Source organism: Myodes glareolus, chromosome 21, assembly GCF_982192425.1.
Source record: "Myodes glareolus chromosome 21, mMyoGla1.1, whole genome shotgun sequence".
Taxonomy (NCBI): domain Eukaryota; kingdom Metazoa; phylum Chordata; class Mammalia; order Rodentia; family Cricetidae; genus Myodes; species Myodes glareolus.
The window spans coordinates 32,096,337-32,112,304 of NC_142046.1; the positions used below are offsets into that span (position 1 = coordinate 32,096,337).

The 15,968-nt window shown below is 36.4% G+C and overlaps 1 protein-coding gene across 17 annotated transcripts in view; it reads left to right on the forward strand.

Annotated features, from left to right (window-relative positions):
- Mbd5 (methyl-CpG binding domain protein 5) overlaps positions 1-15,968 on the forward strand; it is a 348,936-nt gene that overhangs the window by 80,737 nt on the left and 252,231 nt on the right. For 4 of the 17 annotated variants that reach the window (XM_085681158.2, XM_085681160.2, XM_085681155.2 and 1 more), the window contains exon 3: positions 136-200. The exons of the other annotated variants lie outside the window; for them this stretch is intronic. The gene's annotated coding sequence lies outside the window, so the exon portion shown is untranslated. The remainder of the gene's footprint in view (positions 1-135; positions 201-15,968) is intronic. 17 annotated transcript variants of the gene reach the window in all.

Below are 15,968 nucleotides of genomic sequence, written 5' to 3' on the forward strand. Positions count from 1 at the left end.
AAGATCAGAAAAGCAATGCTGCCAGCTATTGGCTTTTACCTCTACCTCAGACTGAAATGGGTATTCCTGCTTCCATGAATCCTCAGATTGAGAGTGCATTGTCTCCTCCTGTCTTACATTCCTCTCTATTGCTAGGATTAAGATGTGCACCACCACGACCCCGCCTTCTTGACTAACTAGTGTGGATACTGACATTAAAGGTATGTGCCACCACTATCTTGCCTATATGTCTGACCAGTATGGCCGCTTTCCACTCTGAATTTCAGGCAAGCTTTATTTATTAAAACACAAATAAAATATCACTATAACAAAGTTTTATTGAATCATTTTAGGAAAATATTTTTGGAAAAGTTGGTAGACATTATAGTTTTCTAAAGAAAGAACATTTTAGTATATTTTTAAATGAAGAATAAAAGTACAATTTGGAGAAGTATTAAGTTATTTTTGTTTGATTATATTTTGCCTTTTTTATAAATAAATTCAATTTTTAAGCAATATTTTCTCTTAAAATACGTTTTATTTTCTAAGCTTTAAAACTTTGGCAAACAGCTCTCCTGGCTCTTCTCCAAATTAACCTGCTAAAGCTCTAGTTGGCAACATGAACATGGGAGACTGGGGCCTAAAAATGAGGCAGACTAAAGCCTCATGCAATCGCTGGCTTTATTCGGAGCATCACACAGTGTATACCTGGAGGTTAAGAGGAGTCATGGTAGCAAAGTCCAGTCACAGTCACTTGTCCTGCTCCCTTGGAGTCTCCTCGCACGACTGCACTCACAGATCGTGTTCTGTCGGTTGCCCAAGCATTTTACTTAGAGAACCAGACTAAATAGCAAAGCAATACATTTGTTTGGAGGAACCAGGCTAATTAAAAATACGCTATAATTCGTAAGGCTACTTTTTCTATAGGTCATTTCATCAGATTGAATAAATATCTTTGCATCCTTGAGGATTGCTTTGATTATAAATTGAGGGAATGAAGATAGACATTAATGCTTTAGTCCTTGTTATTTTAGACAAAGTTGTGAGAAGGTTTATAATGGAATTATTTGGAGGCAACTAGGAGAGCTTCAATGTTAGCATGTTAGATTTTCTTACCTTATGGAAGAACATTGCACGTGACTTACTGTCGTATTGGTTAAAAAGTTTAGACTTAGCTTATCTTATTTTAATAGATAAAAAACTGTATAAGCAGGTATTTGAATAGATTTCCTAATCCAGATGTAAAATAGTATAACAGTGCAGAACGCAGAGAGTGGTTACCTTCAAGCTCTTTGTTATGTCAATTCTCCTTATCCCTTTCTTCAAGTACTAATTTTGACTTTCAATATTTTTTTCTAACTATCCAGTGCAAAAATTATATGTGATAAAGATATTTATAAACATTTTGGCAGGAAAGAAACACTTTATATTAAAATAGCAATATAAAAATGAGAAACAAATGATATATAGTTAATATCCATAAATAGACTAATTATTAAGGAAAATTAAAATCATTCTTTGCTTTAGGAAGATAAGAGATGTATATGACATTAGTAATGAATACCTTCCCAAAAGAGGTGAATTTTTGATTTGAGGCTATCTAAGTACTTAGAACATAAACTATCTAATTATTTTCTTAAAAATTACATGCATAATATTTTTATTTTTATGTTTGCTTAATTAAACCAGCAGTTCTTTTAATAGGCCTGCTTATTTTTTTCCTCAGGTTAGAAAAGTATGCTAAGCTGGGCTGTGTTGGCACATAACTTTAATCTTCATGAGGCAGAGGCAGGCAGTTATCTGGGTTCGAGGCCAGCTTGATCTACAGAGTGAGTTCAAAGGCACCCAGGGCTACACAGAAAAATCCTTGTCTTAAAAACCAGAACTCAACAAAAAACAAACAAACAAACATAAACAAAACAAAAGGCATGCTATCTTGAACTAAAAACAATAGATAAATGGATCATAATTATGTTTGAGGGTAAGTATGAAAATAGTTTTTGTAAGCTATTTAATGAAACAAAAAGTTCATTCTGAGCAGTTTTCATTATTTTAAAGATGATAATTTTATTTTACTTTTCCCTGTCACTTTATTAAAATATACATGACATAAAGTATGAGAAGTCCTTTAATTGTGCATAATCAAAAATGTCAAAGTTAGCTAGATTAAGAGGGCAATGGAGACAGGTAGATTTAATGAGAGCCAAGAATACTCAGGTTTTTCGTCCTGCCAAGGTCTCTTTTCTCTATCTTTCACCTCCTGTCCTAACAATTTATCACATTTATAGGTACAAAATATGCAGTGTTGAAATGCTTATAAAGGTATTAAAACCTGAGGAATTTGAACTTTGTTGTAAAAAGCTTTTTTAAAGTTTTAATGTTGACAAGTGGAAGAATTCAGAAAAATATTATGATCCAAGTAAGACAGAGGACTGTCATAAGATTTTTTTAAAGGGTACAAATTAAAAGCAATACAAATGTGTATTCAGCATTGTTTAAAGCCTGGCTACTAACTTAAAATTGCAAGATCAGAAATAATTCTTACCTGTCTGTTGTTATTATAGTTCTTTGTTAGCCAAAAATTTACAAGAAACATCAAGGTAATTTGTAGAATGAAAAATTGGGGTGTATTTTGTACAAGTTTATTCTTCATTGAGCATGCAGATACCCATTTAGAATTGTTCATCAGATAAGCTGAAGTGGGCCCATACTCATTATATATGAGAAAATAAGCCAAGAAACATGTTTAATAGATTTTTTTGCCCTTTTAAAATAGACAAAGTTTTAAAGGGAGGCATAAATATACATGAAGTCCTCTGTGAGCTAAGATGTGGGATATGCTCTCTCTCTCTCTCTCTCTCTCTCACACACACACACACACACACACACACACACACACACACACTTACAGAATGCTGCTGGTGAGAAAGGATCTGATGACAGTGATCTGATAGAACCTGAGTAAACATAAACTCTGACAAGAGATGGATCACATAAGCCAAATGATCTGTTACCACCCAGTGAGTGTAGTTTAAGATCTACATTTGTTTAAATAAACTTTAATATCCAGATGAATAGCTTTGTGCCACAAAAACTTATTCATTTAAAACATAGCCAGATTGTGGTGATGGCGCATGTCTTTAATGCCATCACTTGGGATTCAGAGGCACGGGGATCTCTGAATCCTATGCCAGCATAGTCTACACAGTCGGTTCCAGGGCAGCTATAACTAAGCAGAGAAACCTATCTCAAAAAAATAAAATAAAATATAACCAAAATACCTTTCTTCCCACTAATTCCTTTCCTAAAATGTTCATGTGAAATTTCTTTTCCATTTTCCAAATTATTTTTCTTTCATATGAAATCTTTATTATTATATTCTGTCCATTATAAGACATAAAAATTTTCCCATTTAATATTTTTGAAAGGGTTGGTTGCTTATAATTGGAAAGTATGTTGCATTTGATGGAATTTACCTCAAAAGAAATTGGTATTCAAGTGACCTTTAAAAATCAAAGAAAAATGTAGAAATGAATGAAAGATACACATACACACACAGATTTGTAAGGGGAAATTATACTACAGTCATACTTCTGTATTCATGGGTTCTATATCTGTGAATCCAGTCAACCACAGATTCGAAACAGTTAAGGGGAAAAAAGTATGCTCTGGACATGGACCAGCCCCGCCGACCCCAACCACTACTATATACTAAACAGTGTAGTGTGACAACTACTATAGATGTTATACATTGTACTAGATGCCATTACTCTCTAGAGTTGACTGAAAGTGTATTGAAGGTTGTACATAGGTTATATGCAAATATTATAAGAAAATTGAATTACTCTGGTTTAGGGTATATACTAGGATCTCAGGATAATTTCCAGACAATAATGAGAATTGATTTAAATAAATATGATAAATTAGATATACATATTTTTGAATACATGTACAAATATAAATTGTATTTAAACATAAAACCTTGCATAAAATGGAAGCAGAAATATACATGTATACTATTTAAAACAAACTTTAAAACATTTTTTTAAAATATAAACAGTTACAGATAAAATGTATTATATCAATTCTGAGACATACTTTTCCACATTTTAATCTCTTGAATACAGATTATATTTGATTCTGGTAGCATTTTGGACTCAATGAAAGTGTTATTATTTCCTTGTCTTTGTGCACATTACTCTGTGAGTCTTCCCTTTTATTTTATTTTAACTCCATCACTTCACAATGGCTCCTCTAAGTATTTAGAAGTCCATTGAGTACTGGAGGATAACTCAGTGGTTAAGTTTATATTATGTTCTTGCTGAGAATTTGGATTTGTTTTCAGCATGCAAATGGCAACATGGTATACAGACATGGATGCAGACAAACACTTATACATGTAAAATAAAAATAAATGTTTAAAAATTAGAAAATAAGTTTATTGAGATATGTAGATTTGGGGAAATAGCAAGTGTTTGTGTAGCTAAGTTAATTTATGTATGTAATGTTTTTGTAAATTCATTGCACAGGCTATGTTCAGGTAAAACATCCATACATGAAATAATAAAGCACTCACTATGGAAATTATTAATGAAATCTTATTTTATGGCAGATTTTATGAAGAAACATGGATCAATTTATATGAAAGGCTGATTGCAATGTTCACTTTCCTTTTTTTTTTTTCTTTTTGGTTTTCTTTTTTGTTTTTCAAGACAGGGTTTCACTGTAGCTTTGGAGCCTGTCCTGGAACTAGCTCTTGTAGATCATGCTGGCCTTGAACTTACAGAGATCTGCCTGTCTCTGCCTCCCAAATGCTGAGATTAAAGGCGTGCAACACTTTTCCATAATCTAAAACAGAATTTAATAAAGGGCATATTGGTATTAGTCTGACATATCATTCATCTTACTGCCTTTATAAGCAATAGTCTAGAGATTTTGTTTTGTTTTCAAGACAGGAAATACCTCTTAATCATCTTTATGTTTCTATATCTAGATATACTGTGGCAGGTAATGAATGTTCTGTAAATATAGATTGGCTGATTGATTGATTTATGTTTATGTAGTGCAGTACATGAATCAAGGCTTTACACATGCTAGGCAAACCTATACCAGAGAGCTTTACACTAATTGCTATCCAAAACTGTTTAATGAAAGAGTAATGGTACAGCCTTTTATCTCTTTTATATTTTTTTAAATTTATTTATTTATTTGTTTATAAAAATTTCCACTTCCTCCCCTCCTCCCCATATCCTCCCATTCCCCCCACTCCCTCTCCTCCCCCCCCCACTCCCTCTCCTCCTCCCTCTCCAGTCCTAAGAGCAGTCAGGGTTTCCTGCCCTGTGGGAAGTTCAAGTTCCTCCCCTCTCCCTCCAGGTCTAGGAAGGTGAGCATCCAAACAGACTAGGATCCCAAACAGCCAGTACATGCAGACAAAACAAGACCCAGTACCATTGTCAATGGCTTCCCAGTCAGCCCCCATGTCAGCCACATTCAGAGACTCCGGTTTGATCACATGCTTGTTCAGTTCCAGTCCAGCTGGCCTTGGTGAGCTCTCATTAGATCAGTCCCCATGTATCAGAGGGTGAACGCACCCCTCGCAGTCCTGATTTCCTTTTTCATGTTCACCCTCCTTCTGCTCCTCATTTGGACCTTGGGGGCTCAGTCCAGTGCCCCAGTGTGGGTCTCCGTCTCTATCTCCATCCATCGTCAGATAAAGGTTCCCTCTGGTCCAGGCTTTCTTGCTCACATTCTCCCTCCTTCTGCTTCTCATTTGGACCTAGGGAGTTAAGTTCAGTGTTCCAATATGTGTCTCTGTCTATATCTCCATCCATCACCAGATGAAGGTTCTATGGTGATAAGCAAAATATTCATCAGTATGGTTATGGGCCAAGGCCAGTTCAGGCACCCTCTTCTCTGCTGCCCAGGGAACAATCTGGGGATCTCTCCTTGGGCCTGGGAACCCCTCCAGAATCAAGTCTCCTGCAAACCCTAAAATGGTTCCCTTAGTTGAGGTATATACTTCCCTGCTCCCATATCCATCCTTCCTCCCTCCTCCCCATCCCATTCCCTCAAGCCATCCCCAATCCTTCCCCCTCTCCCTTCTCTCTAACCATCTCCCCTTACTTCAACCGCCCACCCCCCGTGCACCCAAGTTTGCCTGGCAATCTTGTCTAATTCCAATATCCAGGAATATAACAATATGACTTTCTTCGGGTTCAACTTCTTATTTAGCTTCTCTAGGATCACGAATTATAGGTTCAAAGACCTTTAAAAATGGCTAGAATCAACTTATGAGTGAGTACATACCATATTCCTCTTTTTGGGTCTGGGTTTTTCACTAAGTAAAGCGTTTTCTATTTCCATCCATTTGCATGCAAAATTCAAGATGTCATTGTTTTTTACCGCTGAGTAAAACTCTAATGTGTATATGTTCCACACCTTTATTAACCCTTCTTCTATTGAGGGGCACCTAGGTTGTTTCCAGGTTCTGGCTATTACAAATAGTGCTGCTATGAACATAGTTGAACAAATGCTTTTGTGGTATGATAGGGCATCTCTTGGGTATATTCCCAAGAGTGGAATTACTGGGTCCTGAGGGAGGTTGACTCCCAGTTTCCTGAGAAACCGCCACACTGATTTCCACAGTGGCTGCACAAGTTTTCATTCCCACCAACAATGGATGAGTGTTCCCCTCACTCCACATCCTCTCCAGCATAGGCTATCATTAGTATTTTTGAGTTTAGCTATTCTGACAGGTGTAATATGGTATCTCAAAGATGTTTTGATTTGCATTTCCCTGATCGCTAAGGAGGTTGAGCATGGCCTTAAGTGTCTTTTGAACATTCGAAGTTCATCTGTTGTGAATTCTCTGTTCAGTTCAGTACCCCATTTTTTAATTGGGTTAATTAGAGTTTTAGTGTCTAGTTTCTTGAGTTCTTTGTGTATTTTGGAGAACAGACCTTTGTCTGATGAGGGGTTGGTGAAGAACTTCTCCCAGTCTGAAGGTAGCCTTTTTGTCTTACTGACAGTGTCCTTTGCTTTACAGAAGCTTCTCAGTTTCAGGAGGTCCCATTTATTCATTGATTCTCTTATTGTCTGTGCTACTGGGGTTCTACTTAGGAAGAGGTCTCCTGTGCCTATATCTTGTAGACTACTTCCCACTTTCTCTTCTATCAGGTTCAAAGTGGTCAGATTAATGTTGAGGTTTTTAATCCGTTTGGACTTGAGTTTTGTGCATGGTAATAGATATGGATCTACTTTCATTCTTCTACAGGTTGACATCCAGTTCTGCCAGCACCATTTGTTAACGATGCTTTCCTTCTTCCATTGTATACCTTTAGCTCCCTTGTCGAAAATCAGGTATTCGTAGGTTTGTGGGTTAATATCCGGGTCTTCTATTCAATTCCATAGGTCGAATTCTCTGTTGTTATGCCAATACCAAGCTGTTTTCAATACTGTTGCTCTGTAATAGAGTTTGAAGTCAGGGATGGTAATGCCTCCAGAAGTTCCTTTATTGTATAAGATGTTTTGGCTATCCTGGGTTTTTTGTTTTGCCATATAAACTTGATTATTGTTCTCTCAAGGTCTGTGAAGAAGTTTGATGGGATTTTGATGGGGATTGCATTGAATCTATAGATTGCTTTTGGTAGAATTGCCATTTTTACTATGTTGATCCTCCCAATCCAAGAGCAAGGGAGATCTTTCCATTTTCTGGTATCCTCCTCAATTTCTTTCTTCAAAGACTTAAAGTTCTTGTCAAATAGGTCTTTCACTTTCTTGGTTAGAGTTTCCCCAAGATATTTTATGCTCTCTGTGGCTATCGTGAAAGGTGATGTTTCTCTGATTTCCCTCTCTGCTTCTTTATCCTTTGTGTATAGGAGGGCAACCGATTTTTTGGAGTTGATCTTGTATCCTGCCACGTTACTAAAGGTGTTTATCAGCTGTAGGAGTTCTTTGGTAGAGTTTTTGGGGTCGCTTATGTACACTATCATATCGTCTGCAAATAACGAAAGTTTAACTTCATCCTTTCCAATCGAATCCCCTTGATCCCCTTATGTCGTCTTATTGCTATTGCTAGAACTTCAAGCACTATATTGAAGAGGTATGGAGAGTGGACAGCCTTGTCGTGTTCCTGATTTTAGTGGAATGGCTTTGAGTTTCTGTCCATTCAATTTGATGTTAGCTGTCGACTTGCTGTATATTGCTTTTATTATATTTAGGTATGATCCTTGTATCCCCAATCTCTCCAACCCCTTTATCATAAAGGGATGTTGGATTTTGTCAAATGCTTTTAAAGCATCCAATGAAATGATCATATGATTTTTTTCTTTCAGTTTATTTATATGATGGATTACATTGATAGATTTGCATATGTTGAACCAACCCTGCATCTCTGGGATGAAGCCCACTTGATCATAATGAATAATTTTTCTTATGTGTTCTTGAATTCAGTTTGCCAGTATTTTGTTGAGAATTTTTGCGTCAATGTTCATGAGTGAGATGGGCCTGTAATTCTCTTTCTTGGTTGTGTCTTTGTGTGGTTTTGGTATCAGGGTAACTGTAGCTTCATAAAAAGAGTTTGGCAATGACTCTTCTGTTTCTATATTGTGAAATACATTAAGGAGTGTAGGTATTAGCTCTTCCTGGAAGTTCTGGTAGAATTCTGCATTGAAACCATCTGCTCCTCGGCTTTTTTTGGTAGGGAGATTTTTGATAACAGCTTCTAATTCTTCATCTAGATTCTAGATTCATCTAGATTCTAAATCTATTTAGATTGTTCAACTAGTCTTGGTTCAACTTTGGTATATGGTACTTATCTAAAAAAATGTCCATTTCTTTTACATTTTCCAATTTTGTGGCATACAGGCTTTTGTAGTAAGATCTAATGATTCTCTGAATTTCCTCAGTGTCTGTGGTTATGTCCTCCTTTTCATTTCTGATCTTATTAATTTGCTTGTTCTCTCTCTGCCGTTTGATTATTTTCGAGAGGGGTTTGTCAATCTTGTTGATTTTCTCCAAGAACCAGCTTTTTGTTTCATTGATTCTTTGGATTGTTTTCTGTGTTTCTATTTTGTTGATTTCAGCCCTCAGTTTGATTATTTCCAGTCTTCTACTCCTCCTGGGTGAATCAGCTTCTTTTTTTTCTAGAGCTTTCACGTGTGCTGTTAAGTCTCTAATGTGCGCTTTCTCCGTTTTCTTTAATTGGGCACTTAGTGCTATGAACTTTCCTCTCAGCACTGCTTTCATAGTGTCTCATAGGTTTGAGTATGTTGTGTCTTTATTTTCATTAAATTCAAGGAAGACTTTAATTTCTTTCTTTATTTCTTCCTTGACCCAGGGGTTATTTAGTAGTTGACTGTTCAACTTCCATGAGTTTGTTGGCTTCCTGGGGGTAGCATTGTTGTTGAATTCTAACTTTAATCCATGGTGGTCTGACAAGACACAGTTGGTTACTAACATTTTTTGTATCTGTGGAAGTTTGCTTTGTTACCGAGTATGTGGTCAATTTTCGAGAAGGTTCCATGAGCTGCAGAGAAGAAGGTATATTCTTTCCTATTTGGGTGAAATGTTCTATAGATACCTGTTAAGTCCATTTGATTCATTACCTCTAGTAATTCTCTTATTTCTCTGTTGGGTTTCTGTCTGATTTACCTGTCCATTGGTGAGAGAGGTGTGTTGAAGTCTCCTACTATTAGTGTGTGTGGTTTGATGACTGCCTTGAGTTCTAAAAGTTTTTCTTTTACATAAGTGGGTGCTTTTATATTAGGGGCATAGATATTCAGGATTGAGACTTCCTCCTGATGAATTGTTCCTGTTATGAGTAAAAAAATGTCCATCTCCATCTCTTCTGATTGATTTTAGTTTGAAGTCAATTTTGTTAGAAATTAGAATGGCCATACCCGCTTGTTTCTTAGGTCCATTTTCTTGGAAAACCTTTTCCCAACCCTTTACTCTGAGATGTCTGTCTTTGTGGTTGAGGTGTTTCTTGTAAACAGCAGAATGTTGGATCATGTTTCTGTATCCAATCTGATAGTCTGTGCCTTTTTATAGGTGAGTTGAGTCCATTAATATTAAGTGAAATTAATGACCAGTGGTTTTTGACTCCGGATATTATTTTTTTATTTTTATTTTTGTGTGTGTGTGTGGTAGAGTTTGTTTGTTTCCCTTCTTTGAGTTGTGGTTGTGAGGGGTCGCTAGATGTCTGAGTTATTGTAGGCAGTGTTGGCTTCCTTTGGTTATGATTTTCCTTCTATTACTTTTTGTAAGGCTGGATTTGTGGCTACGAATTGTTTAAATTTATTTTTATCCTGGAATATTTTGTTTTCTCCATTGATAGTGAACGATAGCTTGGCTGGGTATAGTAGTCTGGGTTTGCATCCATGGTCTCTTAGTTTCTGCAGTACATCTATCCAGGACCTTATGGCTTTCATGGTTTCCATAGAGAAGTCCGGTGTAAGTCTGATAGGTTTACCTTTATAAGTTACTTGACCTTTTTCCTTTGCAGCTCTTAATATTCTTTCTTTTATCTGAACATTTTGTGTTTTGATTATTATATGGTGAGGGTTTTTTTTTTTTTGATCAAGTCTATTCGGTGTTCTGTATGCTTCTTGAACCTTCATAGGAATATCGTTCTTTAGGTTGGGAAAGTTTTCTTCTATAATTTTGTTGAATACATTTTCTGGGCCTTTGATCTGCAATTCTTCTCCTTCTTCAATCCCTATTATTCTTAGATTTGGTTGTTTATTGTGTCTCAGATTTCTTGAATGTTTTGTGATGAAAATTTGTTGGATTTGCCGTTTTCTTTGATCAGAGCATTTATTTTCTCTATGGTGTCCTCAGCTTCTGAGATTCGTTCTTCTGTCACTTGTATTCTATTGGTTATGCTTGATTCTGTAGTCTCTGTTCGTTTAACTAGATTTTCCATATCCAGCCGGCCCTTGGTTTGTGTTTTTTCTTCATTGCTTCCATTTCAGTTTTCAATTCTTGAACTGTTTCCATTACCTTTTTGATTGTTTTTTTCTTGGTTTCCCAGGGTATCATTCACGGATTTACTCATTTCTTCAAACTTTTTGTTATACTTCTCATCGATTTCTTTAATCATTTCTTCAAACTTTTTGTTATACTTCTCATCCAATTCTTTAAGGAAGTTATTTATATCCTGTTTAAGGGACTCTATTGCTTTCATAATGGCACTTATTTTCTACTTCTTCTGGATTAAGGTATTCAAGTCCTTCTGTGCCACGGACCGGCTCAGGGGAGCCACTCAGACCATGGGGAATCAGGGTGAAGGCACAGGAGAAATCAGGATCCGGCGAGGAAATTGACAGACAGTCATTCTCAATGAGACATACTGCTGTGTCTTTATTCTCTTAATGTGAGGTATTTATATTTTTATAGACAAGAACTTGGTAAAGGCATACATCATCAGATTATAAAATAGAAAAGATCAGCACAAAACAGTTTTACAAAGAGAATCTTTGAAGATGATTTGGCATGGGTACAAGGACTTTTGTTCCCTCATATTCCGTTAAGTCAGCCCTTTTTTCTTGTTATTAGAGAGACCACTGTTCTTGAGTTAGCCCACCTTTATCAGCTTGTACCAGGTGGCTGGCTGGGCTCAGCTAAGTGACCTTGTGTGTCTGGGTGAGAAAGAAAAAGGCTACTATCTTCCTGGAAAAACTTTCTGAGACTCATTTTGTACCATTAATCTCAACTCCTTTCCCTTCCCAACTCTCAGGGTCAGATGTTGTAATTAGCTTAGGTTTTCTGGCCATAAGGAAGGTTGCATAGGCCTCCTGTTAAGTTGTACATAAATGCCTAATGCTGTTTTACTGTAGAAGGCTTCTAAGGTTTTTTCTGCTAAGATTAACTCCTTTTATTCCGCATCATCAAGGAATTGTCCTAATGATGATTCTGGCAATTCCCAGAACTGGCTACTTTTTAAGGCTTTAATTAATAGTGGAGCAGAATTCAAAAATGTCCTCAGCAGTCTTGTTTATATCCACAACTGCCTGGAATAGTCTGATCTGTTAGCAATATGTAAGGATCACAAAGAACACACAGACAAGGGAAAAGACACACATTATGGCTCCAAGGACAGCGAAGTCGAGTTAGTACAGATGGCGACTCAGGTGGCATTACACCACAACTGATTGCCAAGGGACCGCCTGGAACACACAGCTCTGAGAAGCACAAATCCCAATCCTTCCGGCAATACTTGCCTGCCCAGTCAGCATTTCTGCTAAACTGGCGTAACAGTCGTGGATGTAGCACTTCTACTGTAAGGTCATTGGGGTCTGGTGTTTTCATGTTGTTTTTCAGATTGTTGGAGGAGTTCTTGCCTTGACGTCCGCCCATCTCTTCCTTCAAATGCTCTCTATTGGTTCTTTTGATATTGGGTCAGGTTTCCATGTTGGGCAGGGTCTTCACTGACAGAAGGTCTACCTTTCCTCAGGCAGGCTATTGAAACACAGGAACTGCCTCCTGCCGGGTTGTGCTTCCTGCCCAGGCTCAGCATGCAAGAGAGCTGAGCTGAGGAAATTTTATGGCCCCAGGGGGAAGTAAGGAAAAAGGAAGGTGTTCCTGGAGGACAGCTCAGATGGGAGGTGGAAGAGCTTAGCAGGGTGGAGCCACCACTGCAGGGTGACCAGGGAGTCAAGGGGGATGGGGAAAGTCTGAACTCCTCCTAGCCGGGCTTCTGCCTCGGGCCAGGAGCAAACTCACCCCTCCGATGTATGTCCACCAGGGCGTAATCACTGTCTTACTGACAACAATGGAACCCCCTTTCTGCTGTCAACTCACATGTTGTTGCCTCTTCGATGATCTGGGCAGGAATCGCAGAGGGAACTTTCTGCCTCCCAGAATTCCTCATATTTCTATTAGAACTCCTTTACACATAGTCTACCTTGTGTGTCTTGTTATTTGTATTGTCATCTGGGAAGAGATCTAGCAATAAGGGTAATACTTAGGGTAGATTGTAAAGTTATCCTATCTTGTAGCTGTCACATGCTACAAAAGGGAATTTATGTTTTACTAATATGTTTATTATGACAGAAGTTTTTATTTGGGGAGGGGCACTTGAGACAGGATTTCTCTGTGTAACAGCCCTGGATGGAGTGGAACAAGTTCTTGTAGACTAGACTGGTCTTGAACTTAGAAAGATCCACCTTTCTCTGCTGGGATTAAAGGTGTATGTCACCACTGCCTGGCCTGTTCGTCATTTTATAGTGTTTTTGCACTTTTTTATTCAGGATAGAGGGCAACTTGCAGGACTTGTTTCTATTCTAACTTTACTCAGGCCATCATGAGCAGCTCGCATCTGTACCAGTGAACCATCTCTTTAGCACTTCTTAGCCTCTTTGTAGTTGTTAATATTCAGTCTGATTCTAATCACTGCCTAACTTGGCCTGCCGTCTGACTAGCCACCCAATATTTATTGACAAAGGGGAATATAGAAAGGATGAAAAAGCAGTTTGTTTTATCACTTGCCTATCCTACAGTTGCTGAGATTTTGTTATTTGTTTTCTATTACTGTTATTTTTTTAATGATATGAGGGGCTTATTGGCAATAGTATTCATGTTACAATAGCCAACTAATTACCAGAAAATAGGAAAGTCACTTGAAATGTTTTGAGAAACAAAAAGCATGGTTCTTTGAGCCCTATTAAAATAATGACAAATAATGTTTGCTAACAGAGGTCATTACAATCATAGTACATTCAGTACATTTAATAGCCCAAAAAATCTAATTTTATAAGAATTAATTTGAATTTTCAAGAAATTTTACAGTATTTTGTTCTACTAAGAAAATAGAATTATTCTGTGCATTTAGAAGGCTACCCTTAATTATTAAATAGGAGGCAGGCTGATTCCTTATCTGGAAAAGAATATTCTACTCTAAGTTTCCTAATACCTTGGTGGTTACAGATATGCCTGTGTTTTCAGCATCATGGTCTCATCACCTCAGGCAAGGAGAGCTTTGCTTTTTGTCTACTTGTTCTTACAGACGACTGTGCTCATAGCCCACAGATAAATGCTTTTCACACATGACCTTTGCTTCATTTTTAGAGTACAAAATTTTGGTGCCAAACTTGCTATAATTTCAACCATATGATCTCTTCAAGAGAAATGAGAAATGGAAGTTAAATGAGAATAATTATGCTAACTGGCTAAAAATAAATATGATAATTTGTTGGGCACAATGTCTGGCACATGAAAATGCTCAAATTTTCAAAACTATTACCAGTGAATTTAAGAAAAGAATGTTTTGTAACCAAGGGTGTGTTTGAAAGCTGGGCTATGGCAGTTCATGCCTTTTTTCCCATAACTAAGGACTCAGAGGCAGGTGGCTCTCCATGAGACGAGGCCAAGCTGGTCTACCGAACAAATCCCAGGACAGTCAGTGCTACACAGTGAAACCGGATCTCACAAAATAAGATAAAATAAAATGAAATAGTGTTTTTGCTATTTCTGCTGCATGATTTTATTTTTCTAGAAATCTAAAATCTTTATTCAAAAATTGGAACAGTAATAAAATGTACATAAAGATCTATGTTGTCATCTGTTGCCTTTATCGCCTACTAAAACAGAAATCTCCAAGTTTTCAGTAAAAATTAATTTTCAGTGAACGATATCCATATGACAGTTTTAAAATGTAAAGATGTTCTTCTTTTTAATGTTGAATAAGAATAAAACTCAAGTTATGTTGCTTAAACAGGAATACTCTTACTTTTTTTTATTTGTATAACATAAAAATAGCTAGCCGCTTTGCTCACAAAATTGTTTGGGAATAACTAATCGTGAGATGCTTCTTAAGGAAATCTGCCAGGAAGTTTACATGAATAAAAGTGGTATTTCAGTTGTAATCATAGTCTAACGTAGTTCACTCAGAGTGGAGTGGTAAATTTTTAAATCAGTTATTCACACATTATTTGTGAATATTTGCATGTTTATTTATCAGGCATTATTTGTCTGTTAAGATTTTAAATAATCTCTCCTGGAGCAAAAGCGTGTACTGCAACTGCATGTTCGCTTTCTTTACAGCCCCGTTAGTCATGCAGAAAGGCAGGGCAGGGACACAACCTGTGAAGCACATCACAGTAGCGTGATGTACACGTTTTCTATTCTAATTCTATGCCTGATACCTACGTAATTGTGTGCCCTATATTTAATAGCTTGGTTTTTACTAGACGATGTGGTTCTGATAGTACTGTTTTAGAATGCCACTTTTTTTTTTAAAAAAAAAAAAAGAAGGTTCATAATTGGTATTTCAAGATATTGGTGGGATTATAACATCACTTATAAGGAAACAACTTGAGTAACAATTTAAATTTTTATAGTCTATTTAAAGAATATTATATATATGTAATATATATATTAGAATAATCGTTTTGTATTTTTCTTAGGGTTATTATGTGTCACTTAGCTTATTTCAAGTGACTTAGCCATACATTTTATCTTATTATCTTAATTGGTTATAAATTAGACTGTACCAAATAAATTATTTTTAGTGAAATACGGAGCTGTAAATTTGGGGGATAAATTTTCTGACTCTGTCTCTGCCCTCAATTTGTTTGCTTTTTCATTTTTAAAAATTATTTTTCTTGGCAAATATCGAAAAGAGTACTTTTAAATAAATCATGCTGTTTTCTGAAGAAAAGATTTTTAAACTAAAAATTACAATCTGTATTTCATTAGAAATCTTTATATACAGATTAAAATTGGTGAGCACAGGAGTCCAGTTTATTTATAAGTGATCTGTATTCATATGGCAATTTTAAAATGTAAAGATGATGTTCTTTTTAATGTTCAGTAAGCATAAAAATCAAATTATATTGCTTACACAGGAATACTCATACATTATTTTTCATTGTGTAACATAAAATTAGCTAACTGCTTTGCTCACAAAAATGATAGGGTATGACTAAGCATGAGCTAATTCTTAAGAAAATATGTGAGAAAGGTATACATGAATAAAAGTGATATTTCAG